Here is a 27,691-nt window from a genome sequence, read left to right as displayed (position 1 = left end):
CAGCCTGGTCATTTGTGCCTCGAGTGACAATTCTGGATTGATTTGTTCTATGATCCATTGGTTTGTTTTCCTGGCTGTCCATGGTATCCTCAGAAGTCTTCTCCAGCACCAAAGTTCAAAAGCGTCAATTCTCTTTCTATCTTGCTTCTTCAAAGTCCAGCTTTCAAATCCATAGAGTATCATGGGGAAAACCATTGTCTGAACGATTCTAATCTTTGTAGGTGTAGACACGTCACAGCATCAAAATATCCTTTCCAAGGCCTTCATTGCAACCCTACCAAGTGCTAGTCCATGGCGTATTTCTTGACTGCTGGATCCTTTACTGTTGATGGTCAATCCTAAAAGGCAGAAGCTATCCACCACTTCTTTGTCTTCATTGTCAATTCTGAGGCTGGTTGCTGTATCTGTTGTCATTAGTTTAGTCTTCTTTACATTTAATTGTAGTCCAGTTTTTTCACTGTGCTCCTTGACTTTCATGACTAGAGCTTGCAGATCATCCGCATTCTCAGCTATCAGAGTGGTGTCATCAGCGTAGCGCAGGTGATTGATGTTTCTTCCTCCAACTTTAAAAGGCTTGCAACCTTATAAATATGCTTGGGATCAGGGTGCCAGAACTTTGTCCAGAAAGCTTTGAACTACATCAAATTATATAGCTCACGTGAGCATAAAATTTCAACTATAGTCAAAAGGGGGCCTTAATAAAGGGAATGTTTGTAAATTGCTGATATTGGAACTAGGATTTTGGAAGGCACTAGCTACTTACACTGTTACCAGAATCACAGCATATCTTCTTTCCAAAGGGAAATTCGATATAACTATGACCAACATTGAGCATCAGATCCATATAATGTGGAAAGTTGACTGCTGAATATAATGCAACATCTGGTAATTTAACATGAAAGGATGTTTCCAGAAATATCGGCAAGGCCACAATGGAGTCATTTTTGTGCTAACATGCTTAGGGGAGGCTGCTTTGCAGGCAGAAGGTTCAATCCCCAGCACTCTATTTAGCTGCTGCTAGCATGGACAATATTTAAACTAGGTGGACCATGGTCTGATTCATTAGAAGGCAGCTTCATATAGTCATGTAGGTATTCTTGGGATTTTGCTCTTGTCACCACGACCTCATCCTTTGAATCATATGAAGGTTAACTTTCATTTGAACTGCATGAACTCATGTTCTATTTACTGCAATAGCTCACATACACAGCCAAACGTTATAGGTGGGAAGGCTACAGCACCAATGACGTTTCTTCTTCACTGGTTGTATATTCGCTTCCAGAGGTGTCGATCAGAAGAGTTCACATTTCAGCTGACTCATTATGCTATTGGAAATCTTAACCTTGGTGATAAATCGAGGTACTAGATGTGTGGAGATGCTTCTTTAGGGCTGTGGCGTGCATTTCACTATGTGGAGACACTCTAGGGAGTCCTAAAAGAGTCTGACTTCTGTATATCGATCCCCGTTCTGAGCATCATGCAGCACAGTGCTTCCCCTTCATGAGCACACAATCCTGAAAATCCCTAAGCGATCCTGCAACCGTGCAACTCCGAAGCGTCAGACAGAGCTCCTTCTGTGTTTCAGGGATGGTATGGTAGAGGGAAAGAAACTTCCTAGCCAATATTGAGGGTTGTGTTAATGGAACTTAAGAGCTGGAATCCACGTTCAAACCTAGTTGAACTGCTTGGTGGATCAGTTAGTGAATGAATGTGAGCGCACCGCTGCACCTTACATTAATGGACTTGGATTCAACATTCCTGCCGTATGAGTGGAAGCATAGGCGGAACTTGGCGGGGCAGGCAGGGCACGTGCCCTAGGTGCCACTGAGGTGGGGCGCCACGCCAGTTCCTGCCACCCCCACCCCATTGCCCACCTGCCCAGCCCCAGGGCCCCTCAGCCACTTGCCTTCAGCTCCGGCCTAGGATCGGAGCAGCCTGCAAACTGCAGAGCTTTCTCTCCCCGCCTCTCAGCTGATTGGCAGGTGGGCGTGGCTTCCAGAGAGGCCTCGGAGTAGGCCTCCCTGAAGCCTGAACTCGGCAGGCCCCAAGGGAGGCAGGAAGCCAGGAAGGAGGCTGGCAGAGTTCCCTGCAGCAGACCCTCTGCCCAGACCATCCAGTACAGCCTTTGCCAGGTAGGCTGTGAATTCCTTTTTGTGGTTACCCCCCCCCCCCCCAATATAGGGATCTGCTTGCCATAGGGCTTTGATATGGGGGGTGGGGCGAGACTGAGAAGTCTCTGAATATTTAATTTAAAACAGACTGAAAAATGTGCTGGCTTTAAAAACAAAAACTGTCTAAAAAGGCCTATAAGTGGCTTGTTTCATGTCATAACATTACAAACACTTCTGGAACAAATATTTATTTATTAAACTTCCATGTAGAAAATGTGTCTCTTGTAAATTGACCCTGAATTTTCCATCCATGACTGGTATATTTGAGAGTTAGAGTCAATAATAAAAGAACAGCACGCTGCTTGTGACAGGAAGGGGCAAATTACAATGATTTCTTAGTCTGGCAGGGGCTGGTTTTGGCCCTGGCAGAACTTGGCTGTCTGCTTCTGTTGCAAATGCCTCTGTCTAGTGTGGCAAACTAATGTATCCTCCTCCCTCTTGGTGTCAAAGTAAGCACTAGTTTGGTGAATGCACATATACCCCATCATGAGCCAACAGTCATCATAAGACAAAGGCTGGCAGGAATCATTCACTGGTTTATAGACCCACCACCACCACCACCACCACCTTCTTCCCCTATTTTGCTAGTGGCTATTTGGGCAGGTGATCCTCTAGGACAAAGTCATGTTTTTTAAAAAGAATGAGATGAGACTGAGAAAATTACATTTGGAATCCTCGCATAACTCCTGACTGTTGTTCTAAGTCTTTTACAGATATGGCTCATGTTTTCAGGTTTTGATCAACAACCATGTCTAGATGGTACAGTGTTCCTTTTAACAGGGATTTCCAGATATTGTTGACTACAAGTCCCATCATTCCTGTTTGGACAGGGGCGCAATTTCAGTGCTTGCCCTAGGTGCTATTTTCCCTAGTTACGCCTCTGACCTGTGGAAGATACTTTGGCTTGCACAGGTGGTGGTGGGATTTTGACTTTTCTCTCCCCATCTGCAGTTCTGCGTGCCTCCCCAAAATTGGCTCCACAGTGGACTTTCCAAAGCAGATTTTCATGGGAACAGGGTACTATGGATGGGGAGGGGGAACAGGAGGGGGAACAGCCCCTCCAGGTACAGAAGTTCCTTCCACTTACATAGCAGGCATTTTGGAGCCCTGACATCATCATGCCTTGAGCATATTGTTTGGGATATTGGAGTGAAACCCTTGGGTTAAAACATGAGTCTTTAACCTTCGACATCTTTGTGAGCTGTAGCCCAAAAGCTTTTCCAAGCAGCTTTTGTTAAGCAGTACAGACACATTTTCTCTTGACAAATCAACGTTTTGGAAACCTGTTGGAATACAACCAATCTGTGCAGATGACTTGGATCCCCCTCTGCTTGGGGAGAGAATGTAAAACTTCCCTCACACGCCAAGAGGATGTGGGAATGCATGGCATGCAGAACTATGATTCAGCACAATATCTGAACCAGGCCTGTGTAGAACAATTGTTTTCAAATTGGTCAGAATCCTTAAAGACCACCTACAACATGATCCACATGTTTACTTGTATAGTAATCTCCCTCTCCTCCCTCTACATTTTCTCTAACTCTTAAGCAACACACCTAAGCAGAGCCTCAGGTGTGAGCCTCTTAGACCTGGGTAGGTGTGACTCATAGGGTCACAGGAACATAGGAAGCTGCCATATACAGAGTCAGACCATTGGTCCATCTAGCCCTGCTTTGTCTACACAGACTGGAAGTGGCTTCTCCAAGGTTACAGGCAGGAGCCTCTCTCAGTCCCATCTTGGCGATGCCAGGGAGGGAACTTGGAACCCTCTGCATGCAAGCAAGCAGATGCTCTTCCCAGAGGAGCTCCATCCCCTGAGGGGAATATCTTCCAGTGCTCACACGTCGTCTTCCATTCAAATGCAACCAGGGTAGACCCTGCTTAGCAAAGGGGACAAGTCATGTTTGCTACCACAAGACTAGCTCTCCTCCCCTTTGGGCATCCCAACCCAACACTTGAAGACAACACTTGAAGACAACACTTGAACCCAACACTTGAGGACAAGGGTAGCCCTTTCACGAGACAAGGTGAAGTGGTCACATCAGGCGACAGATTATTGGGGTGCCAGTAAGGGAGAAAGATGCCCCCAGCTGCTGCTATTGGAGCAGCTCTTTGGGACCAATCAGGCCCTTGCAAGCTTTGCACCAACAATATCTCGTCATGCTCCTTTAAAAGTCTGCAAGAACATAGGAACATAGGAAGCTGCCATATACTGAGTCTGACCATTGGCCCATCTAGCTCAGTATTGTCTACACAGACTGGCAGCGGCTTCTCCAAGGTTACAGGCAGGACTCTTTCTCTCAGCCCTATCTTGGAGATACTAGGGAGGGAAGCTGGGACCTTCTGCACGTAAGCATGCAGATGCTCTTCCACTGAGTTTGGCCCCATCCCCTAAGGGGAATATCTTACAGTACTCACACATGTAGTCTCCCATTCAAATACAAACCAGGGTGGATCCTGCTTAGCATGGGGGCAATCCATGCTCACTACCACAAGACCAGCTCTCTTGTGGTGGGGGCTGCTGGCAACCTTCCCTCCTCCTCACCCCTTGCCCCACTTTCAAATCTTGCAAAGGTTGATTGTGAAAGGGGGCTCCCTCCGCGCATTATTTGGTGCCTCCCTTCAGGTGCTACATCATCTTGGGCCACCCCTGGTAGAGGATATTAAGTGACAGCACTGCATTTTTTAGCCCCTGCTGGATATGAGCTTTTAATGGAAAAATACCTCAAGTGGCAGACATGTCAAAGCATTCTGATTAACTCTGGAATAATTCTGAATAATTCAAAGCCCACTACAGAGCTGAGAAGATATTCCGCATTTGTAAGAGCGTGTGGAGGAGATCCTAAATAATGCAACTCCACAGCAAATTCCTGCATAATTAGATTTAATTTTAATATAGCTTAAAAGTAAATGAGGCCTCATATTTGCATGGAGAAACAAGTTTCCATTGGTAAATTTTCCTTAATATCCATAGTGAAGACTTCAACATGGCTCATAACAATTTCATTTGCAATTGGTATTTCATGAGCTTTCTGCTGACTTCTTTTCATGTTCCAGTGTTGAGCGCCGGAAAGGGGCAAATGGTTGTCCTTGAAACGAACCTAAATCAAAGAAATCTCTCATTTATTTTCCTCTCCCAACAGACGTTCCTCCTCGCATTTGCCCTCCAGTTTACAATCACTAACCCTTCCACGCATGAGTGAACTTGGAAAATCATTTAGCATGGAAATTGGCTGAACCGGTTAGCAAACGTCAGGTAATTATACCTTGGAGGCTTGTTGGTAGATCAGATATTTGAGAATAATGTTTCAAGCAACTTTCTCAAACGTTGCAGCCATTAAAACTCAAATATCGAGTATGACAAAGCATGTCTGTTTCTGTGGGAGAGGCACAAAAAGTAATCATGTAACACCAGAGGAGGAGAGGATGGGGTTCAAACGGATACAGTTAGAGAGCAACTGCACCCTCTAAAGGTGAGGAGCTATGAACTGAGGGAAGATTGTTGGGTTGGTAAAAGAAAGGATACTCCCTTGAGTGAGACAGAAGGGAGGGTATTAAAACAAACAAAAGAAAATGGATTTGAATGGTTCTCAAACTTGGGTTCCCAGATGTTGGACTACAACTCCCATCATCCTCAGCCACAATGTCTTTTGGTCATTTTGGCAGAGGATGCTGGGAGTTGTAGTCCAACAACATTTGGGGACCTAAGTTATTAACCCCTGGATTAATGGAAGGAAGGAGCTGTATGTTTACTGTCTTTGCCATTAATTTATTTGGCTTCTTGTCCCTTTGTAGGTTTGAGAGCAAAACATTTATATTTATATCACAGTCTAATAACTGGCTGCCTATTGGTTGACATACCTTGTCTATGGAAAGTGAGCATGTTAGGGGGAACAGTCTTCTTCTAACCTTCCTGGTGTCCTTGTTCCCTAGGTATAGAGACCTAGTCAGGAAAAGAGCTGCCCTGATGCTACAATGTCACAGCCCTTCCTAGACTGTACCACTTCAGATTGCATGTGGGAGACCATATCCTTGAAAACACCCCTCCTTGTTGTTGTCTTTAAATCCTCCCTGCACCTAGAAAACATGCCAGGAAGGTTAGCTGAAAACTGTTCCCCCTAACATGTTCACTTTCTATATACAAGGAAAGTTGTTTTAATGTGGTCAGACATGTGATCCCCATCTGCTTCTGGAAAGCTGACATATTAAGGGGAAGTTCTAGAAGCCTAGCCTTTCTCATGATGTATTAGTTTCCGGTGCTAGAGATTTTTTTCTAATGAGGGGCTCCGTAATATGTGATCCTCTGTCAGAAGTCAAAAGAGAAACAAACACATTTACTTAAGGCTCCAGTAACTTTGTGTAAAATGTTCAGCAAAGCTAAAGCCATTAGAGAGAAGGCCTTTCCATTAATGGGTAAGTGCAAACAATTTCGGGCTGTTGAGTAACTAGTAACGAAAAAGAGCTAGCTAGAGCATTCTTATCAGATTCAGCATCCTTCACATTTCCTTTACATGACATTGCATGGACAAATCCATGCAGATATTTACTTTAGGAGAGGCAATGAGATATAGTAGTGGTTAGCATAGCAGACTAGGAGTGCTAGGATCTAAGTTCACTTTTAATTAGTCACCAAAGCACAACTAATCAGATTTACGAATATTTTTGTGTTTGTGCTGTTATGATGTAAATAAAACTGAATTCCATGACAATAAGACATACCCCTCCCGTATGATCCTGCCTGTCCACTGAGGTCAGCAGAGGAGGCTCTCTTCTCCAAGCCGTGGGTGGCAAGCATATGAGAAAGGGACCATGGGTCTTCTCTATAATGGGATTCACCTTTTGGAACTCCCCCCCCGCCCGCCGCTCCACAGAGATTCATTTGCCACCTGATGCACCCCTTGATGAAAACTTTTATATTTTGCCAGGCTTTTGGCCTAATCGTTGAATGATTATACCTGGCTCTCTCTGTTTCGGTTTCTCCTTTGCCCATCCATGCATTTTAAAAACCACTAGCTTACATGTCCCGCAGCATAACAGGGGCAAAGCCAGAACTGCCCACACTGCTGCAGGGCTCTCACATACACACGGTGCGCAGGAGGGCAGTACCAGTACTGCTAAACCTTGTGCAATTCACACATCATGCGCTATTTCAATTATTCCCAATACATACAGCATTATGCTGCGGGATGTGTAAGTCACTGCATTTATCCTAATTTGTTTTATGATTGGTATTGGCACTTTTATTATCATCTGCCTTCGTTGGTCCAGTTTTAGACCAGAAAGGTAGCCTATAAGTGGTATTAGAATATATATGGGGAATTTCCTGCCCTGGGAGATTAGTTAGGATCCTTTCCTGCTTGCCTTTTGTCTCTTGCTGGTGATTTCGGCAGGCTTTCCATTCATTATTGTTTTGGTTGCTGCTGGCATTCTGTTGAGGTTTTGTTGCTTTTTATAAAGGTTTCTGGTGTGCTGATCTTGTTTTGTTGCAATTGGTTGTTTTATGGTTTTACATAAGCTGCCTTTAACTGTCTTGAACAGAAAGGTGGCTAAATATCTCTCTAATCAATGAATAATAACATAAATATAATCTTGCATAATGGGTCAGATGTTAAACTTTCAGGCTGTATTCCGCCCCCACCCCGGACATCATGGGTTTCTGTGAGATCCCCTCCAGGCCACAACTACTCTAGTAAATCTAATATATTTGACTGCATAACAGCTGCTTTTAAAACAGCTTCTGCATTTTTAAATGATGAGTGAAGCAATTGCTCAGTTGGTAGGAAGGGGAAAGAAACAGGGCCCTGCATGATCTTGTTTGTAATGGTGTGCAATTCCAGTGTAACTCTACCGACTTACTTAGCTCATGTTTACACTGGTTAAATAAAAATGAGCCTCTTGCCTACAGTCATTTCACCTACTTTTAAAAAAGCCAGTCCATCTGCATTGCTGCAAGGTGCATGCAAACCTCAAATAGAGCATTTGATGACCGTCAATATCATGGTTCGTTCAGTGAGACCCATGACATTTCCAGAGGCTGCTTTGTAAAGCGCAGGCACAGCAGCCAGAACGCTGCTTTGGAACTGCTTACGCATTGCTGTGTTTGAGGCAGTCCAAAGGGTACTCGGCTTCTCACCCCATTTCCCTCTGCTCTTATCCAAACAAAGGTGTAAGGGAAAGAGGCTAGATTAAAGGCAGTACAAGTACCTGTTGCACCGAGAGGGGTTGTCAGGATGGTACCTGAACACCAGGGCTGCCCAACTTTGACCCTCCTGCAGATGTTGGCCTACAGCCTCCCATGATCACTGACTATTGGCCGCTGTGGCTGGGGATTGTGGAAGTTGTAATCCAAAAGCAACAGGAGGAGCAAAGTTGTGCAGTTTGATTTGAGTTTGAGTCTGAATTCATATAAGATGCTAAGAGATGTTGGTGGACTAGCAATGCCCCCCACCCACTTCAAATAAATATGTCAGTTTACACATTGACATATTCCAAATAGCAATGGGTTTTTAAAATTAAGCAAAATGCAGAAGGAGATGTGCTGCGTTACAAAGCGAGGCTGGTGGCAAAGGGATTCTTGCAAATATATGAGGAAGATTATGATGAGACATTTGCTCCCATTGTAAAACACACCTGAGTAAGGACACTTCTAACCATTGCAGCAGCAAAGAAAATGCAAGTGGGTCACATAGATGTGAAAACTGCATTTCTTCATGCAGACATCAAAGAAGATATTTATATGGAGCAGCCTCCAGGATTTGTGGAACCTGATAAAGAAAAACTTGTATGTAAACTGCAGAAAAGTATTTATGGACTAAAGCAGGCTGCAAGAGCCTGGAATGTCAAATTAAACCAGTTGCTAGTCAATGAGGGATTTACCCAAGGAAAGGCTGACTCTTGCCTGTACTCGAGGTTCAAAGGCAACAGATGGACCTATATACATACTTACGTTGATGATCTGATATGAAAATAGAGAGGACAGCCTTGAAATAATAAAGCATCTGAATAGTGAGACAGAAGTAAAAGAACTTGGGCCTGTTTCACACTATCTTGGGATACACACATAGAGAGAGAAGAGGATGGGAGCTATTTGCTTAACCAAAAACAGAAAATAAATGATTTACTAGAGTATTTAGGACTTACAGACAGAGGTGCACCTATGTAATTTTGGAGCCTGGACCTAAAGGCCTTTGGAGGCCCCCTACCCCTGCTGGAGCCCCTGCCCCTTCAAGTTAAGCGTAATCTACACACACACACACACACACACACACACACACACACACACACACAGTATTTTTAACATGTGGGTTCTTGAGGGCACAAACAGCAACTGAACTCACAAAAATGTAAGAATATAAAACAGGTATATTTATGCAGATACGTATTAGCAGAAACATTTCAACACACAACTTAACATATTCCCATCCCACATATTTCTTTCCCCACTCCCCCAGTCTCTATAAAGCAGAGGTCATACCTGGCTGCCAGGTACAGTGTGGGCCAGCAGCATGGCATGGCGACCACACCACCGGGACAGACTAAAGAGGATTTGGGGGCCCTCAGGGTGTGTGACGGCCTTGGACCTGGACCTGGAAGTCCAAGGGTAAGAGCACCTCTGCTTACAGAAGCAAAAAAAATTGAGTACATCTATGGAAACAGGTTACCCAAAACACAAAGGAGGAGAGTGAACTTCTGCCAGACAACAACGAGTACAAGACAGAGACTGAAAATCCTTTCTAATGTAGCTGTGATAACAAGACCGGATATAGTTGCATCTGTGGGAATCTTGAGTAGGAAAGTAAACAGACCCAGCAAAGATGACTGGACTGCGGTAAAGAGACTAGGCAGGTACCTAAAAGGGGCAATCCATCTAAAATTAAAGTTGCCTGCTATTAGTGGACCCAAATTAGTAGGTTATATGGATGCAGATTGGGCTGAGGATCAAACAGTCCAGAAGTCAACCAGTGGTTGTGTATTCTTTTATGGTGATGGAGCAGTCCGTTGGTGTAGCTGCAAGTAATCAATAGTTGCTCTCTCATCTACTGAGGCAGAATATGTATCTGCCACTAAAACATGTCAAGAGCTGGCGTGGCTGCACAAGCTAATGTTTAATTTCAACATAGATGAACCCAAACCCACTGAGATGTTCGAGGATAATCAAAGCTGCATCCATATCTCACAAATGGAGAAAATTAAATGGAGAACAAAACACACTGAAACCAAATAATATCATTATGTGCAGGATGCACAAGAAAAGGGACTTGTAAAATTGATGTATTGTCCAAGTGAACAAATGGTAGCAGATGTGCTAACTAAGCTGTTGCCCAGGGATCATTTCAAAACCTTTAGAGAGAGGTTGGAACTGTCACTCCCTCGATCTCAGACAGCGAGGAGGAAGGGGAAGCTGTCAACATTCCAGCTGATGCTGGGGTGTCCGAGGGGCAGAGCCCGGCTGTCAGTTTCCAAGAAACGGCTGAGGCAGAGGATTTAGAGCAGGCACAACAACCTGAGACAGCAGAAACCGTGATGGACCAATCAGAAGAGGAGTTATGCAAGCAACCTCCACAACAGAGGAGAATTACAAGACGAAGAACACAGCTAGAGACTATTAGGAGGAGTAAACGCCTCTTGCAGAGGGCTGATAAGCCTTGAATTCCTGCCAGCTGGGAGCTCTCAGCTTGTGCTATAAATTGCATCACCAGCTTTCTGTTCACTGCTGGAAAGCAACGTTTGTCAACTTCCGTGTTGACAGCTTGCAGCCAAGGCTGATAAGAAGAACTGTGTCCGAGCTGTCTCTTGTTTCTGCAACTTTGTTGGAGACCGTGAACTTCCCTGCCAGGTGGCCAGATACTGACAGGAACTTATAGACAGCAGCACGAGCTGATGAGAAGGAGTGTTGGAGCTAGGACCCTGGCAGCATCAACTCTCAGCTGCAATGTCTCATAGTGACCACTGAGGGGTTTAAGGGTCATGTATTAAAGTGCTGGACTCCTCCCTTCTTTGTTCTTCCAGTGTTAGTCTCCATGTTGTCCCTCCAGAGATGGCTGTTTGTTTTGGTCTCTCTCTTCAGTCATGAGCTACAGCTGAAATTAAGCTTTCACATTTGTTTGTAACCTTTTCTTTAAATAAATCCTTGTAGTTCTTCAGTACTAAAGAACTGTCTCAAGACCTCTTGCTTTGCTGCTTTCTCACCAAACTGGTTTTGCTTTGCTATTTGAGGACTGAACTGCCATTCTTCCCCAATTCCCTACATTTCCCACCTAGATAACACAACTAACCCAAATTAAATCATTACAGGCTGTATTCAGCATTCACAAAACATGAAGACTGGAACTGATTTCTGCTAGAAGTTCCGCTGCTGTTACCTCTATGTTGGCTCACACACTTACTTATGATTTATCTCAGGGCTAGACAAATGTTATTTGGATCTAGAAGCCAGCCCCAAATTTAGGAGCCAGACAATGGACACTTGACAAAATTACCACTTAGTGAAGGGCATTGTGGAGGGTAAATGGACTTCTCTTTATCCCATTTGCAAGTAACATACTTAGAACAGAAACAGACTGCCTGGGGCAAATTTAAAAATTATGTAATAACTCTAGCTCCAAATACCCTAGTCTAGGTAAAGTAAAGTAAAGTAAAGTGTGCCATCAAGTCAATGTCGACTCCTGGCAACCACAGAGCCATGTGGTTTTTCTTTGGAAAAATACAAGAGGGGTTACCATTGCCATCTCCCACGCAGTATGAGATGATGCCTTTCAGCACCATCCTATATTGCTGCTTGTTATAAGTGTTTCCCATAGTCTGGGAAACAGACCAGCAGGAATTCAAACCAGAAACCTCTGGCTCTCTATTCAAGTCATTTCCCTGCTGCGCCATTAGGTGGTATCATGGTTAAATTTCTAGTGGCCATGACTTTCTAGGGACCAAGCCCTGACTTATCTACAAGGAAACAATATCCCACTGCTAACCTGATTTCATATAGTCCCCATTTCCCCAAGCAGTCACAGGTTTGAGGTGCTGGGCTAGAGGATTATGTTTCCTTTAGAAGAGAGAACACTGGGAACTTAGGGCATCTTTGCATTTTTTGTTTTATTTACAAATATAGAAGCAGAGTATGCTGAAAGCAAATTGACACTGATAAAGCAGGTAGTAAATCCACAAATCCTGCATCAGATTCCCAAAGAGAGGACCTACTACATCCCAAGGTGCTCAGGGCCGTCCCTAGTGGGGTGTGGGGCTGGGGGAAAATCAGCATGTGCGGGGCCTCCTTAACATTTCATATCATTTCAGAATCATACTGATTGATGACATACAGTGTAAATAGTGTGAGTGAGGCATTTGGACATGTCCAACCAGCTTGTACATATAATGCATTTCTAAAGAAATAAAAATAAAAAGCACAACACATGCTTCACAGTTCTCAGACCTTCTGGGTTGCAAATCAACTTGAGCATAGTGCATTCATAAATAAACAAACACATAAATAAATGTATGTTTGTTCCAGAAGTTTTTGTAATTTTCTGCCATGAAACAAGCCACTTATAGGACCTTTTGGATGGGTTTCAATTTAAATATACATATTCCTCCCACCCAGCCCTACGTCTCTGCTCAGTACCAAAGCCCTATGCCAAGCCATTCCAGGGCAGGTGATCTAAAGGCTGGGGCAGAAAGGAGGGCATTTTACCCTTTTTATGAAGGCAAAGGGCAGATTCTTCCATATGGGGGTGGAATGATGGTCTGGCAGGCGGTGGGGGGGGGCGGACTTCAGTTCCAGACATTTTTGTTATTCTCTGCAATGAAGCAAGCCACTTATAGAACTTTTTGGATGGGGGTTATTTAATTAAAGGAAAAAAATTAAAAACCAACAATTTGTCCAATCCACTCCAATTTAAATATACCAATTTAAATATGTTAAATTAAAATTAAAAATTAAAAACCAACAATTTGTCCAATCCACTCCAATTTAAATATACAATTTAAATATGTTCCTCCCAGCCTGCCCTACATCTCTGGTCAATATCAAGGCCTATGGCAAGCCAATCCCTAAATATTCATAGGAACCTGCCATAAACTGAGTCAGACCATTGGTCTATCTAGCTCAGTATTGTCTTCACAGACTGGCAGCGGCTTCTCCAAGGTTGCAGGCAGGAATCTCTCTCACTCTCTGCCTGCCTGCCTGCCTGCCTGCTGGCTTTTTTCCTGAGTTCAGGCTTCAGGGAGGCCTGCATGGAGGCCTCTCTGGAAGCCCCACCCACCTACCAAACAGCTGAGAGGCGGAGCTCTAGCAGTTGGCCTGGGAGCCTTTCAAGCAACACACACACGCACACACACACGATCGGCTCTGCCTGGGCTGTGGGGAAAGATAAGTGGCTGGGACTGGGGGAGAGAGGAGGGCAGGCCAATTTGGGGCTCAGGGCAATTGCCCCAGTCGCCCCACCCTAAGGACAGCCCTGAAGGTGCTTCACCTTCAGCTAATTCACAGTTCTTGGCTTATTTCCACATTTTGTTTGGTGAATTCCTGGCCAGTGGCCACTTATTCAATGATCAAGATGATCAGACTCATGGCAATAGCCTCTGGTTTTGTTAAAACAACAAAACATATGAGGGCACTGAAGTAGATTCTGAACAGCACCCAGCTCTTTGTATAAAGAAGCTGAGGTCATATGAAAAGCCCTCTTTAAGATTATGAAAGACTGAACATAATTGCCTTGAAATGTATTTCTAGTGATTTCTTAGGCTTAATTAGAAGCAGCAGTATGACTTTATTACATTTTTAATAATGCCTCCATCTTTCTCCATGAACCCAAGATGTTGCAATCCCTTCACCACAACATAAACAAGCTATGTTTTATTCACATGATTTGTATTTTTAAAAGATTGCTGCGTGATCTCATGTTCTCCATTCTCTACATGCTTTTTATTTGTTGATGTAATACAATGATCCCATTCAATTGCATTTATGCTGAACTTCTCAAAGAAGCAAGCATTATACCTAAAACATGTAAACCAATGTCTGTTTTTGAATAAAGGTAAATTTCAAACCATCTCAGTACATTATTTTCCCCCTTCCGTTTGAAATATTCATGCACAGTAGCGGAAAAACATTGCAAGTTTTTGGAATGAACCCTTTGGAACTCATTTTCCTGTCCCAAAGTCCCTAGATGTTGGAGGAGTTTTAGGCAGGGCTAGAAAAGTAGCCACTACCTATAGCAGGGTTTCTCAACGTGTGGGTCCCCAGATGTGATTGGACTTCAGCTCCCATAATCCCCAGCCCCAGTGGCCTTTGGTAGGAATTATGGGAGTTGAAGTCCAATTACATCTGGGGACCCACATGTTGAGAATCCCTGACCTATAGGAACATAGGAAACTGCCTTCTACCTAGTCAGACCACCATTGGTCCATCTAGCTCAGTCGTGTCTACACCTTCTCAGCCCTATCTGGAGATGCCAGGGAGGGAATTTGGAACCTTCTGCATGCAAGCATGCAGATGCTCTTCCCAGAGTGGCTCCATCACCTAAGGCGGGTATCTTTCAGTGCTCACATTTAGTCTTCCATTAAAATGCGAACCAGGGTAGATCCTGAAGCTATCCAAACATGCAGGCAAAACCAGGCTAAGGACGCCCAGCCCGGTTTTGCCTACATGTGTGTACCACCAAGACTGAGCCCGATCCCAGTGGCACCTTGGCAACACACTCGCTTCTGGAACCACCCTCCTAAATGATGTTAGGAGGCACCCTGAGTCTCCAAGCTACCACCAGCAGGTGATAATTGTCTGGGTGGGCAATCCACCCACTGAAAAAGGAGCCCTCAGTCATCTGCGGGGAGGTAAGTTTGTTAAGGCTCCCTGTCCATTAGCCCTCTTGCTTAGCAAGAGGCTCTCTGCTTAGCAAAGGGGGAAATTCATGCTTGCTACCACAATACCAGTTCTGCTTCCATGTCTTTCCTATGAATATGCAGGTATTAATTGCTAGGATTAACGTGAAACTACTATGGTAGAAACAGTGATAAAGAAAAAGCCATGTTTTAGCTGTAGCTGTCCTAAACTTCACCTCTTTGTCACAGACACTAGCTAAAAGGTTTTGAGAAGGAGTATTACTTTCATTTTTAGTAGGTTGCTGGAGAGGGAGAATCTGCTATTTTTAAGTCACTTGATTCCCCAGTGAATACTTTCTCCCTGCTGCCTTATAACTTGTTAGCATTACAGCACTTTGGAGCTGTTGTGTTTCAAGATGTACAGCCTTGTACTTTTATTTTGCTTTATCACTTTTTAGCTATGTCCTCCCCCGGCCCCCTCTCTCTCCCTACACACACACACACACACACACACACACACACACACACACACACACACTTACTTTTATACCTCTTTAAATAGGCTGGAGATCTAAAAATAGTACCCAAGCTTTAAAAAACTGGAAGCAGACATTTAAATGACATGATAATTTGGAGCCGCAGGATACAGATTTTCAGCATGTGCTTGCTTCGGATTTCAGTGGGAACCGGGCTTCCTTGACATTAGAAAGGTACATCTGGAAAATGAAACTGCATCTGTTATGTGCAGTGCCCCCAGCAACAACTGCCCTAGACTGTGGTTCTGAGGGAGGATTGTAGCTTCATTGGGAAATACTGAACTGGCTCAGAGACCTTTCTATTACCCACTGTTGGAATAACCTCAGTAAAGGTCATAGAATCTGAACAGCTGTCCTTGCCACCGAAATGTCTTCTATTGCTAATCAGATATGTAGGCAGGTTCTAGAATGAAAAAAGAAAATTAAAAGTGGTTTGTACTTTCCTTAGTCTGCTGATTTGTGAGCTACAAAGGAGGCAGGATCTCCTGCAGGGGCTGCAGCAAGGCTTTACAGTAGAGCCAAAGAGCGTTCAAGGTTGCCAGGTGGACACCTTGAGGCAAGAGTCCAAAGCTTCTGTGTGCTGGACTGACACTTGCTTCCATGCCCAGACCTAGCATTCCTCCAAGAGTCCCAGGCAGCTAGTTTAGGGCAAACTGTCTGCCAGAGTACTCGGAAGATCTGGGGCCTGAACTCATAGCTTCCCCTTTTCATAATTAAACAGTCATCCCCCCCTCCCCAATAATAGTTATGTCTGACTCCTGCCAAAGTGAAGACAAGTGCTGTATTGGGGGCTAAAGTGTCTGCTTTGTCTCTAGCACAGCACCTTTTAAGGAGGAGACTCAGTCAAAGAGACAAGAAGAAATTGATGCTGCTGGAGTATCAGGAGAGGTGACTGCCCATTCGAGAAGGAAGGGCTGATGAGATTGATTGTATGTATGTATGTATGTATATCTGTATTTATTTATTTATTTAGTTAGCTCATTCGTTAGTCAAATTTATATACCGCCCAAACTTTTGTCTCTGGGCAGTTAAGATTTGAGGTTCCAAGCCATTAATTAGGGCCCCAAGGGCCACACCCTAATGGTGCTCCTGCTGTCCAGCAATAAGCTCACATCTGGAAGCACTCGAATCCAGTGGTGCAGGTGCAGGGCCGGAACATGGTATGTGCCTCCACCCACTCAGGTTTCCAGAGACATTTATAGATGGCAGGTGTTCACCTGGGAGGCATCCAGGCCAGGACTATGCAGTGTCCATCAGCAGTCCCACATCTGAGAAATGCCTCCTAAGAATCTAAGCTGTTATTTTCTGTATGAAAGGCAAAAATCTAAACAGCCTTCATTAACCAAAACTAAGCAGTGTGCTGGTGGCATCCTATGCACTCCTTAACATTTCTCCCTCCACCTAGGATTGTCCACTGAGCATGCCTCTGAATGAGGGACTTTTGTGCTCATCTTTTGTGCTCAGTACTTTAAGTATTACATTCAACTTAAAGCACGCTAGCCACTTGCACACCAAAGAGGCCCTTCTTTCCATAACCCAGGGGTTACATTTTTGTGTCCCACATGCTACATTTGCTAAGAGGAGAAGCAGGGTGAATGTCACGGTCAGGAGCTGTCTTGCCTCCTTTCCAAATGGACCCTTGCAAACTTTGAAAATGGCACGGGGGTGGGGAGGAAGGAAGGAAGGTTGCCAATAGCCTCTCCTCCTCTCCCTGTACTTCTTGCAAACTTGGAGAGAGTGCAAGAAAAGTCCCTCCTTGCAAAGCCTGCAAAGGTCAGATCAGTCCTGAGGAGCTGCCCCAATGGTGGGGGCAGGCGAGCATCTAGCTGCCCTGCTGGTGCCTCAGTAACCTGCAGCCTGCCCTGAGGCAACTGCCTCACCTTGCCTTATCGAAGCACCGCCCCTGGTTGCAGTCAGAATGTCAGAGCCATCCTGGTGATAAGGCACCGGTTTTTGCTCGCTCTCTCTGCCATAGCATTGTGGGGATATTGCTAGTTCCCGGCTTCTTAAAGTAAGTCATAGTGAGACAGCCAGGTTCTTTAGGGCCAAAGTACTTGGGTTAACTTACAGTGAGGGAAATAAGTATTTGATCCCCTGCTGATTTTGTCCGTTTGCCCTCTGACACAGAAATGACCAGGCTATAATTGGAATGGTAGGTTTATTGTAGCTGTGAGAGACAGAATAACAACAAACAAACCCTCAAAAGCCCAGTGCCCAAAAGTCAGCGATGGATTTGGATTGTAGTGAGGGAAATAAGTATTCGATCCCTTCACAAAAGATGTCTTAGTACTTGGTGGCAAAACCCTTGTTGGCAATCACAGAGGTCAGACGTTTCTTGTAGTTGGCCACCAGCTTTGCACACAACCCAGGAGGGATGTTGTCCCACGCCTCTTTGCAGATCCTCTCCAAGTCAGAAAGGTTTCGAGGCTGATGTTTGGCAACCCGAACCTTCAGCTCCCTCCACAGATTTTCTATGGGATTAAGGTCTGGAGACTGGCTGGGCCACTCCAGGACCTTCATGTGCTTCTTCTTGAGCCACTCCTTTGTTGCCTTGGCTGTGTGTTTTGGGTCATTGTCATGCTGGAATACCCATCCACGACCCATTCTCAATGCCCTGGCTGAGGGAAGGAGGTGCTCACCCAAGATCTGACGGTACATGGTCCCGTCCATCGTCCCTTCGATGCGGTGAAGGTGTCCTGTCCCCTTAGCAGAAAAACACCCCCAAAGCATAATGTGTCCACCTCCATGTTTGACGGTGGGGATGGTGTTCTTGGGCTCATAGGCAGCATTCCTCCTCCTCCACACACGGCGAGTTGAGTTGATGCCAAAGAGCTCGATTTTGGTCTCATCTGACCACAACACTTTCGCCCAGTTCTCCTCTGGATCATTCAGATGTGCATTGGCAAACTGCAGACGGGCCTGTACATGTGCTGCCTTGAGCGGGGGGACCTTGCGGGCACTGCAAGATTTCAGTCCTTCATGGCATAGTGTGTTACCAATTGTTTTCTTGGTGACTATGGTTCCAGCTGCCCTGAGATCATTGACAAGTTCCCCCCGTGTAGTTCTGGGCTGCTTTGTCACCGTTCTCATGATCATTGCAACTCCACGAGGTGAGAACTTGCATGGAGCCCCAGACCGAGGGAGATTGACAGTTATTTTGTGTTTCTTCCATTTGCGAGTTATCGTGCCAACTGTAGTCACCTTCTCACCAAGCTGCTTGGCGATAGTCTTGTAGCCCAGTCCAGCCTTGTGCAGGTCTACAACCTTGTCCCTGACATCCTTTGACAGCTCTTTGGTCTTGGGCATGGTGGTGAGTTTGGAAGCTGAGTAACTGCTTGCTTCTATGGACAGGTGTCTTTTATACAGGTACTGTAACAAGCTGGGATTAGGAGCACTCCCTTACAGAGGGTGTTCCTCATCTCAGCTCGTTACCTGCATATAGTGAAAAGACACCTGGGAGCCTGAAATCTTGCTGGTTGATAGGGGATCGAATACTTATTTCCCTCACTACAATGCAAATCCATCACTGACTTTTGGGCACTGGGCTTTTGAGGGTTTGTTTGTTGTTATTCCGTCTCTCACAGCTACAATAAACCTACCATTCCAATTATAGCCTGGTCATTTCTGTGTCAGAGGGCAAACGGACAAAATCAGCAGGGGATCAAATACTTATTTCCCTCACTGTATGAGTTGACAGCCTTTTTGCTGTAGTGCGGGGAAGACTAGCTAGTTCCAGGGCACATGCCAGACCTTTCCTGCTCATACTAGATAGAGTTCAGCATTCTGTTTGTAGCTTCTGTGCTGCTCATCTACCTGGCACCAGAGGGTTGGTTTGTTGGTTGCCTGCCTATGTTTCTAATAGGCAGACAACATCTCTATTAAGGGATGGGGTCATCGCTCAGTGGGAGAGTCTCTGCTTGGCATGCAGAAGGTCCCAGTTTCAATGTCTGACATCTGCAAGTGCTGAGAAAGACCCCTGTTTTGAACTAGGAATGTGCACGGAGCCGGCAGGGGGAGGTTCGAAGGCAGGGGGCATACCTTTAAGGGTGGGGAGGGTGCCTTTACGCCTCTCACTGTGTTTCCCCCACCAGCACTCCATTAAAAAAGTGTATTTTGGGGCAGCAGCATACCTCCCTGCCACCACAGTGTCCTCCTCGGCCGGAAGTATCTGGCATGCATGTGCTGAACCGTCGGTCATTCGAACCGGTTTGGAGGCCCATAAAGGGCCTCCAAACTGGTTCCATGCACATTCCTATTTTGAACCCTGGAAAGCTGCTGCCAATCAGTGCAGACAAAATGAAGCTACTTGGATCAATGGTCTTCCTTAATCCAGAATAACTTCCTGTTTTCTATAATTCCCTTCCCATTCATCACACCTGTCTTTGCCATACTATTTTGAATTCTGTAATACTTTCCCTCCCCACCCTGCTGCTGCTTCATATCACATTGGGAATGAATTATGCATGACACAAATGTATGCTAATTCTGCTATTTGAATAATTTATTCTGAGTAACATATTTGCTTTTTCTCAGCACAGAATTTGGATGCAAAGTGCATCCAGCCCTGATTAAAGTTTTCAGTCAATGCAATTGCAGCTTTGCCTGCAAAATGCCACTTCTTTTGAGATCCCTCATAATGTGCATGATTAGGACCAGATCTCTCTCCCCCACCCCCATTTTCTTTTTTAAAGCAATGAAAAAGAGGGCATTGCACCTGCAGCAGAACTCAGGAGATGGATATTGCAGGAATTATGTTGTTATAAGGTGGCGATGTGATAACTAAACAGAATTATGATCTTGTTTGGGGCATTCCAGTGCCTTCCTGTGGGTCCCCCCCCCCACTAGATAGCTCAACTGCTAATCTAATAAAGGCAATAAATCTGTCTGCCTCTTCTGTCTTGTTCAGCCTGGCAAAGCATGACTGTATAAACATTACAGAATCTCTGCTGTTGACTGTGTGGGCAGAGAGCAGGGAACTCCTCGTTGACTGACTTCTTTTTACCATAGATCCCTTTTCCCTGTTTTTTGGGAGGGCAGTGTGGGGAACAGAGTAAGGCAGGTTAATACATTGCAAACCAGTGTATCTACCCCGCCCTTGTTTTAAGAGTGCATTGGCCCAAGCTGAAGCTGTGACTATAGAAGGGAGAAACACGTGATTTGGAACACTGTCCATCTGTCTTTCCCTTCTTTGACCACAGGGAAGGCTTCTTGCCTTCACACACTGCCTCTGAGCTTCCCAGAAGCATCCACATGGCCACTATGAGAGGCAGAATGCTGGACCAGCTGGACTTTTGATTGGCTCCAGCAAGGTAGTGATGGCATTCTTAGGCACTGCAAGAGATTGCACGAGACGACGACATGCATGCCAAGGAGCGCTTTGCGGCTCTTCCATCCTTATCTTTGCAACACACTCCTCATTCCATTAGCCTATAGCCAGAGTCAGCCCAAGGCATTGTGGAGCCTGAGGCAGAAAATCCAAACACCCACTATGGTGCAATATAATGATCATAAGTTAAATAATTTACTATTTCCTGCCACTAATGAACGCCCTTCATTGACCCCCTGAGGTAGGCTCCCTCACCCTGCCTAATGATAGGGCCAACCTGCTTATGGAATAACCGCTGTGTTTAGTTTATTTTTACTCTGCACACATGTGTGAAAGATCAGTAGAGCGTCTTGAGCCAGAAGGTCTAGTAGTCAGTCCCATCATCTTAGCTCTTGTACTACCCACAGAGTCTGGCCCCTCAGCAAACTAGGCTGATCAAGATTCCATGGGCCAAGGGTACTCAATTAATTGTGGCTGGGGATGATGGGAGTTGTCATTCAGCAACAGCTGGAGAACCAAGGTTGCCTATCTCTGCTCTAGTCTGTGAAGATCTTCAGCCTAAATGTGGTCAGTTTACCCCTTCCCTGCTGCCCAGAGTGGCACGGGGGCTTTACAAAGGAACATAGGAAGCTGCTATATACTGAGTCAGACCATTGGTCTATCTAGCTCAGTATTGTCTTCACAGACTGGCAGCAGCTTCTCCAAGGTTGCAGGCAGGAATCTCTCTCAGCCCTAGCTTGGAGATGCCAGGGAGGGAACTTGGAACCATCTGCTCTTCCCAGAGCGGCTCCATCCCCAGAGGGGAATATCTCACAGTGCTCACACTTCTAGTCTCCCATTCAAATGCAACCAGGGCAGACCCTGCTTAGCTAAGGGGATAAGTCATGCTTGCTACCACAAGACCGCCCAAGAGAGAGCCCTACCCCACCAGAGTGTGGCAAAGGCAGGCAGTGGCGGGGGCAATGAAGGTGGAGGGGAGGCAAGTGACAAAGGCAGAGAGTGAAGGGAGGGTGAGAGGAGGCAGTGGGCGGCAAAGGCAGGTGGGGGAGCCATCTTCATTCCCTGCCCCAGGGCCACCTTCAGCTTGGCTATGCCCCTGGTGGATACCATGAACTGAGCTGCTCTGATCCTAGAGAGGGCCAAGGAAAGCAGAAGGAACTAGGGAAGTAGTTGGAAGGACCCAGACAAGTTACAGGCAGGGGCTTAAGACAGCAGGTCAAGGAAACCAGGGAGTGGCTAGGAAAGGAGGACTAGAATACAGAGTGGCCCAGAGGAACAGGTGTAAGAAGTGGAGAATCCTAGATAGGCAATAAATCTGTCCACCTCTTCTATCTCTTTCAGACTGGCAAAACATAACAGTGTAAACATGAGGGTCCCATGGGTGGGGGAAGCAAATTAGGAGAGAAAATGGACAGAGAAGAGAGGTATGCACGGGCAGGAGCTGTATCAGCTACGATGCCTCTCAATACCAGTTGCAGGGGAGCAACAGCAGGAAAGAGGGCATGCCTCTACCTCTTGCCTGAGGGCTCCCCAGAGGCATCTGATGGGCCACTGTGTGAAACAGGAAGCTAGACTAGATAGGCCTTGGGCCTGATCCAGCAGGGCTGTTCTTACGTTTTATGTTCTTACAAAGGCTGAAGTTCACATCTAGGACTGGTTCCGATGATAAACCCCTGGCACGCCCAGTTATGAAGGGGAGACACTGACAATGCACCTGTTGGGACGTTGTCTTCAGACTTCCCAACACCCTTCCAGCATCTGTATGGGAGTGTGTGTATAAGGGCCATTCAGATGAGTCGCCCTGCCCCCCGCCCCCAATGTGATAAAAGGAGGGCATCAGAACATCCATGGAGAATATCCATGGGGGCACACATGGGGGCACACACCCCTTTCATTTACCTTCTTATTTAACAAATGTGCATACCACTCACTACAGTAGTGTCTAGGCAGTTTACAGCATAAAACAAACCAAGAATAAAACAAACCAAGAATTTAACAGTTAAAAAACATATAAAAACTAGATTAAAATATCCATACAAACACCAAATAATTATAAAGCTTGGCTGAAGAGATGTGTCTTTAGTTGTTTCCTAAAAGCCAACAGGGATGGAGATGCATGTGCAGGCCGTGTCATAACGGCATGTGCAGGCTGTATCATTTGAACCAGCCCATCATTTCAAAATAATCTGCCAGATCTTTTGGCTCTGGGCCTTTAGTTTAAGATAATATGTTGACTAAGTTAATCGTTTTTTTATCATTTATTCTGTGCTTCACATTCCATAGCACCATGACAGCAAACATATCAAATAAAGATCAGTTCGTTAAAGGGTGCATTTCTTTCTTTAAAGGGCTTCTTTCTGCATTAAACTTACAAATATACACGCACTATAGCATAGTAATGCTTCCACCACTGTTCATTTTTGGCAGATCAAATGCTCATTTTCCAAAAGTTTTTCAGTTTAAATGCATTGGGACATGTGGTCACCACGCTTGTGTGCAATGCAGTATGAAAAAGTGACAACATGCAGAGAGGCATAGAGAAGAAAAGAAAAGAAAAAAGAAAGAGTGGGTGGGGAAATTATGTGGAAGCTGGAACTCGATCTTGTCGTCTCTGGCTTTAAAAAAGAAAAAGTGCTGAGGTTTTTCAGTTCTGCTTGATGAATTAACTGTATCTTCTGCCAACTGGATTACTCTGAATGGTTAAACAACCTGACACCTTCCCTCCACCAAGAGATACTGATAGCATTCCTCAGCACAGAATGTCTAAAAGTCCTGTTTACTGGTGCTCTTGGGCAAAGGAAGGCTTTAAATTGAAAACAGAAGAACACCAACCGTGCTGGGACTGAGTGGCACTGAAGCCAACAGAGGATATTTTTTCAAATTCTAAAAAAGAAAGAAAAGAGAAAAAGCCTAAATGGCATTCTAGTCTGAGAAAGTAGTTCTTAAAATGGATACTTCTACAGAAAACGAGAGTGCCTTCCTACAGTCTTAACCTCAAATACCAGTATCAATCCACTTATTCATCATGCAACAGATTTAGCCAGACATTTTGAATACTTGTGATGGCTTCAGTTTTAGTTTTTAAAAAAGGAATGGTGTGGTTGTGGCAGAAGTCTGGACAATGTAATTGCACTGTATACACCCTAAGCCATGTCTCAGTTTTAACCACCGAGTAGCATCAGAGAGTGACTGTGAAGCCATAGCTGTGCCTAAAGAAAGCATCTCAGCCCAGGAAGATCTACATGTATTCCAACTGTCCCTATTTCCTGTTACCCACCCATGCAAAATAATTGCCTCTGTTTTGTCCCAGTTTTAGTCTTCTGCAGGGGTGTGTGCATGCCTTTTAAACCATTGGATACTACAGTCGTCATTCTTCAGGGTCCAGCAAGATGGAGATGTCTCTACTGCTCATGCATATTTTTGTGAGTTTGGAGTAGTTGGCTGGCTAGGCATTCTCCCATATGTTGGCTGGCTAGCCATTCTTCAATAACATGGTTAATGACTCTGAATGAGTTCCATCCTGGAGAAAGAGGCCATTGGGAAAGGTGAGAGAGTCATATACTTCCCGCCCCCTGGCAGAGACTCATGGGAAGTGTAGGATTACTTGGTCTTCTCTTCCCTTCTCTGCAAAGTAGGTAGGTAAGCAGCTGTGTGTGCGTGTGAGAGAGAAAGCCTGAAGCCACTATGAAAAGAGCTGGTGAGCCGCTGGTGGAAGGATTTGAGAGAGAGGCTAGAACAGGACAGCCAAGGCAGAGAATTTGAGCATCTTGGGATGCACGGTTTGGCTTTGATGCAATTTGCAAGTGACTTCTCAGAATAATCTGTTCTCTTCTCTGCTGCAGGAGCAGTTGGTTGTTCACTACCAAAAAATGAGAGTTATGGTATTCTCTAATTGTTTTAAGATGCACAAATGGCGTGTAGATAACCATGATATAGAGCAAGACGAACACTTGAAATATCTAGGAGTTGCTTTCCAGGCCTCCAGCAAGATGATAGCCCAAACTAATTATGTTTCATCCTTGGCTCAAAAAAGAGCTGTGGCAATTTTGAAATTCCATCAAACTCAAGATAGGAATTTACTCCCAGCTGCTATCAAACTATTTACTGCAAAGTTGGTAGCACAACTCCTATATGGGGCACCACTAGGCCCTTATGCTAACTTCAGTACAATCTGAACAAAGTTATACTGAATACAAAGTCAATACTGAACAATTAAGTACAAAGTACAATCTGGTCTCCTAAGATCCCTCTTTTTGACTCCACGATGTGTTCCAAATGCAGCCTTGAGATTAGAGGCCGGCTTAATTAGAATTGCAGCCAAAGTTTGGTTTGCTATGCTAGCCACATGGCTGAGGATAAGTTTAACTCCAATTGGTTTGATTTTCTTATTAGTACGATAATCATTGTTCTGGCTGGCGGAAATGTATTGAAGGTAAATTATTTTAGTGTGGCCTCTCACCACAATTTTTATTGTCCTTAGGTCTTGAATAGGCCAAGGATATCATCAAACAATGGGTCTAAGATTTGGAACTACAGAATGACATAAGTCGAACTTCAAGAACATACAGACCTCTTAGAGAGTCCATGAGATCTTCTCCAGCAGCTTACCTACCTACACTTACTGTCGCCAAGTTCCAATGGGCATTTACTAGAGTCCGCTTTAACGCCCTCCTTTTGAAAGTCTTAGAGGGGAGATACTGCAATATTCCAGTTTCCCAACGGTTATGCCCATGTGATTCCATGTGAGTCAATAGCCCATGTTCTCTTGCAATGTGTATTCTACCTAGATCTTTGGACTAGGTTAATTCAGCCCTTACTAAACAAATTCGGCAGCTCATTTGAATGAATTTTATATTATATGTCTCTTATCTGATAAAGATTTAAATGTCACACACCAAGTAGCCAAATTCTGTTTTTCAGACACAAGAGCTCGATGTGCCTTGGTAGCTCCTCGTTTCCATGGAGTTGGAAAGTATTTTACAAGTAGCTTTATAGTTTTTAGTGTTAATGTTAGCATTTTAGAATTTAGTCCTTTTGCTTCTTTTTATGATTATATTGTTTTATTATGATTGACTGCACTGCTGTGTTATGTTTATTCTGGTCTAAGACTGTAGTAAAGGCAATCAAATCTTCTCTCCTGCAACACTCAACACTTGTGTAAATAAACTGAATATTAGAAAGACACTGCTGGCTTGCAGAGAGTCTCCTTCCAGAGGAAACCAGGATCTGAGGTACATTGCACATCCCTAGAATGTCTCGGCACTCAGGGAAGTGGAGCAACTGAGACAGCATCACACTATCAATGCATGCATCTGAACACTAAGGCAGGGGTTCTCAGCCTTGGGTCCCCAGATGTTGTGCATGATGGAAGTTGGAGTCCAACATCTGGGGACCCCTATGTTTGGGAACCTCTGCACTAAGGCACTAGGCACAGAGCAGTGTCCCATTTCACCCACTGCAGCGGCTGAGGTAGATTTTGAACTCTTTATAATATATTGTAAGAAACTATCCCAGTACAGCTTAACCAAAATAACATCGTATTGGCTTTTACTTAGGTGCAGGACAGGCTGTTTCACAGTAGGTGAATACATCATAAGGAGAAGAGAAGAACTTTAAGTAGTGTTTGTTTTAATGGGGAAGGGAAGATACGGGTTTGAGCATTATCCTTGCTATAAGAATAGGAGTGTTATGTCTTTTCCTCTGTGAAATGTCTTGGGCTATTATCCTGTATCAGGTTGAAGGCCATATGTGTTGGGGTCTGGCAAGAACAATAACAGGGATCTCATCAGGGAACTAGACAGAGAAACAGGACAAGAGACAACTCACTGGACCAGAACAGGACCATGGACAGATCACTGGGTGAGGGCCAGCTGCATGAGGTGACAAGTTAGGCTATTGATCCAGCAAGGACCTGTAGTTGGCTGAAGACTGAAATGGGCTTGCGATCTGACTGATGTCTCCAGCTCTGCCCCCTTTGCAAGACTTAAATGGGCCATGCTCTATTTCTCAGGCACCGAGTCTCCTCTGCTTCTGGTGGTTCTGAGAAGCAGTTCCCTCAAAAGCATGGTACAGATAGGAAGTGCAGTTCTGTACCTGTAAGTATTTGTTTTCTTCTTAAGCTGTGATCCTTAAACTTGTTGCTTTGGTGAAAACACCACTTTAAAAACAATTTCTAAGGGCTTGTTAATACGTTATAGATAGCACAGAGGTTCTTTAAATTTGCACCCTGTGCCACTGGCTCACCAATTGGGCCAGACTAGATGTGACCATGAAAGCCATGAAAGCCACATTGGTTGTTCACATGCCTTCCCCCAAACACACACACACACACGGAAAAGGGAGTTGTGAGTGAAACTCCTCCTTCCCTCTCGCTCTCCCTCCACCACCACCCTACCTTCATATGCTCTATTACCCTGGGCATTTTGTTCTCGTCTGGTTCCTATGCAAGATGTGAGCTGGAATGGTTGAGCAAAGAGGGGTAAAGTGCAGGAAGATTTGTCTCTCTGTGATGAAAAATCCAATATCCTTCCCTCACCATACACTTTTTTAATATGAACAGAGCCAGCACTTGTTTAAACACATGGCTGCCCTCTGAGAAGAGCTGAAGGTTCCAAATTCCTTCCCTGGCATCTCCAAGATAGGCCTGAGAGAGATTCCTGCCTGCAACCTTGGGGAAGCTGCTGCCAGTCTTTGTAGACAATACTGAGCGAGATGGACCTATGGTCTGACTCAGTATATGGCAGCTTCCTATGTTCCTATCATCCCTACCTGCATTCAGCACAACATATTAATAACTGTACCTGTGTACAGATCTGTACACTCATTGTACAGGTATTGCATAATGT

At 44.9% G+C, this 27,691-nt stretch overlaps 1 long non-coding RNA gene across 2 annotated transcripts; it reads left to right on the top strand.

Annotated features, from left to right (window-relative positions):
- The first annotated feature begins 5,312 nt into the window (after positions 1–5,312).
- LOC128352008 (uncharacterized) lies at positions 5,313–26,030 on the top strand. 2 transcript variants are annotated; one of them, XR_008320169.1, is made up of 3 exons: positions 5,313–5,427; positions 16,336–16,449; positions 25,327–26,030. It is a non-coding gene; the product is annotated as an uncharacterized LOC128352008 (long non-coding RNA). The 2 variants fall into 2 exon arrangements; XR_008320168.1 differs by having other exon boundaries at positions 16,336–16,457.
- Positions 26,031–27,691: the final 1,661 nt, after the last annotated feature.

The sequence above is a fragment of the Hemicordylus capensis genome, chromosome 3 (assembly GCF_027244095.1).
Source record: "Hemicordylus capensis ecotype Gifberg chromosome 3, rHemCap1.1.pri, whole genome shotgun sequence".
NCBI lineage: Eukaryota > Metazoa > Chordata > Lepidosauria > Squamata > Cordylidae > Hemicordylus > Hemicordylus capensis.
This window is presented reverse-complemented; position numbering and strand designations above follow the sequence as displayed.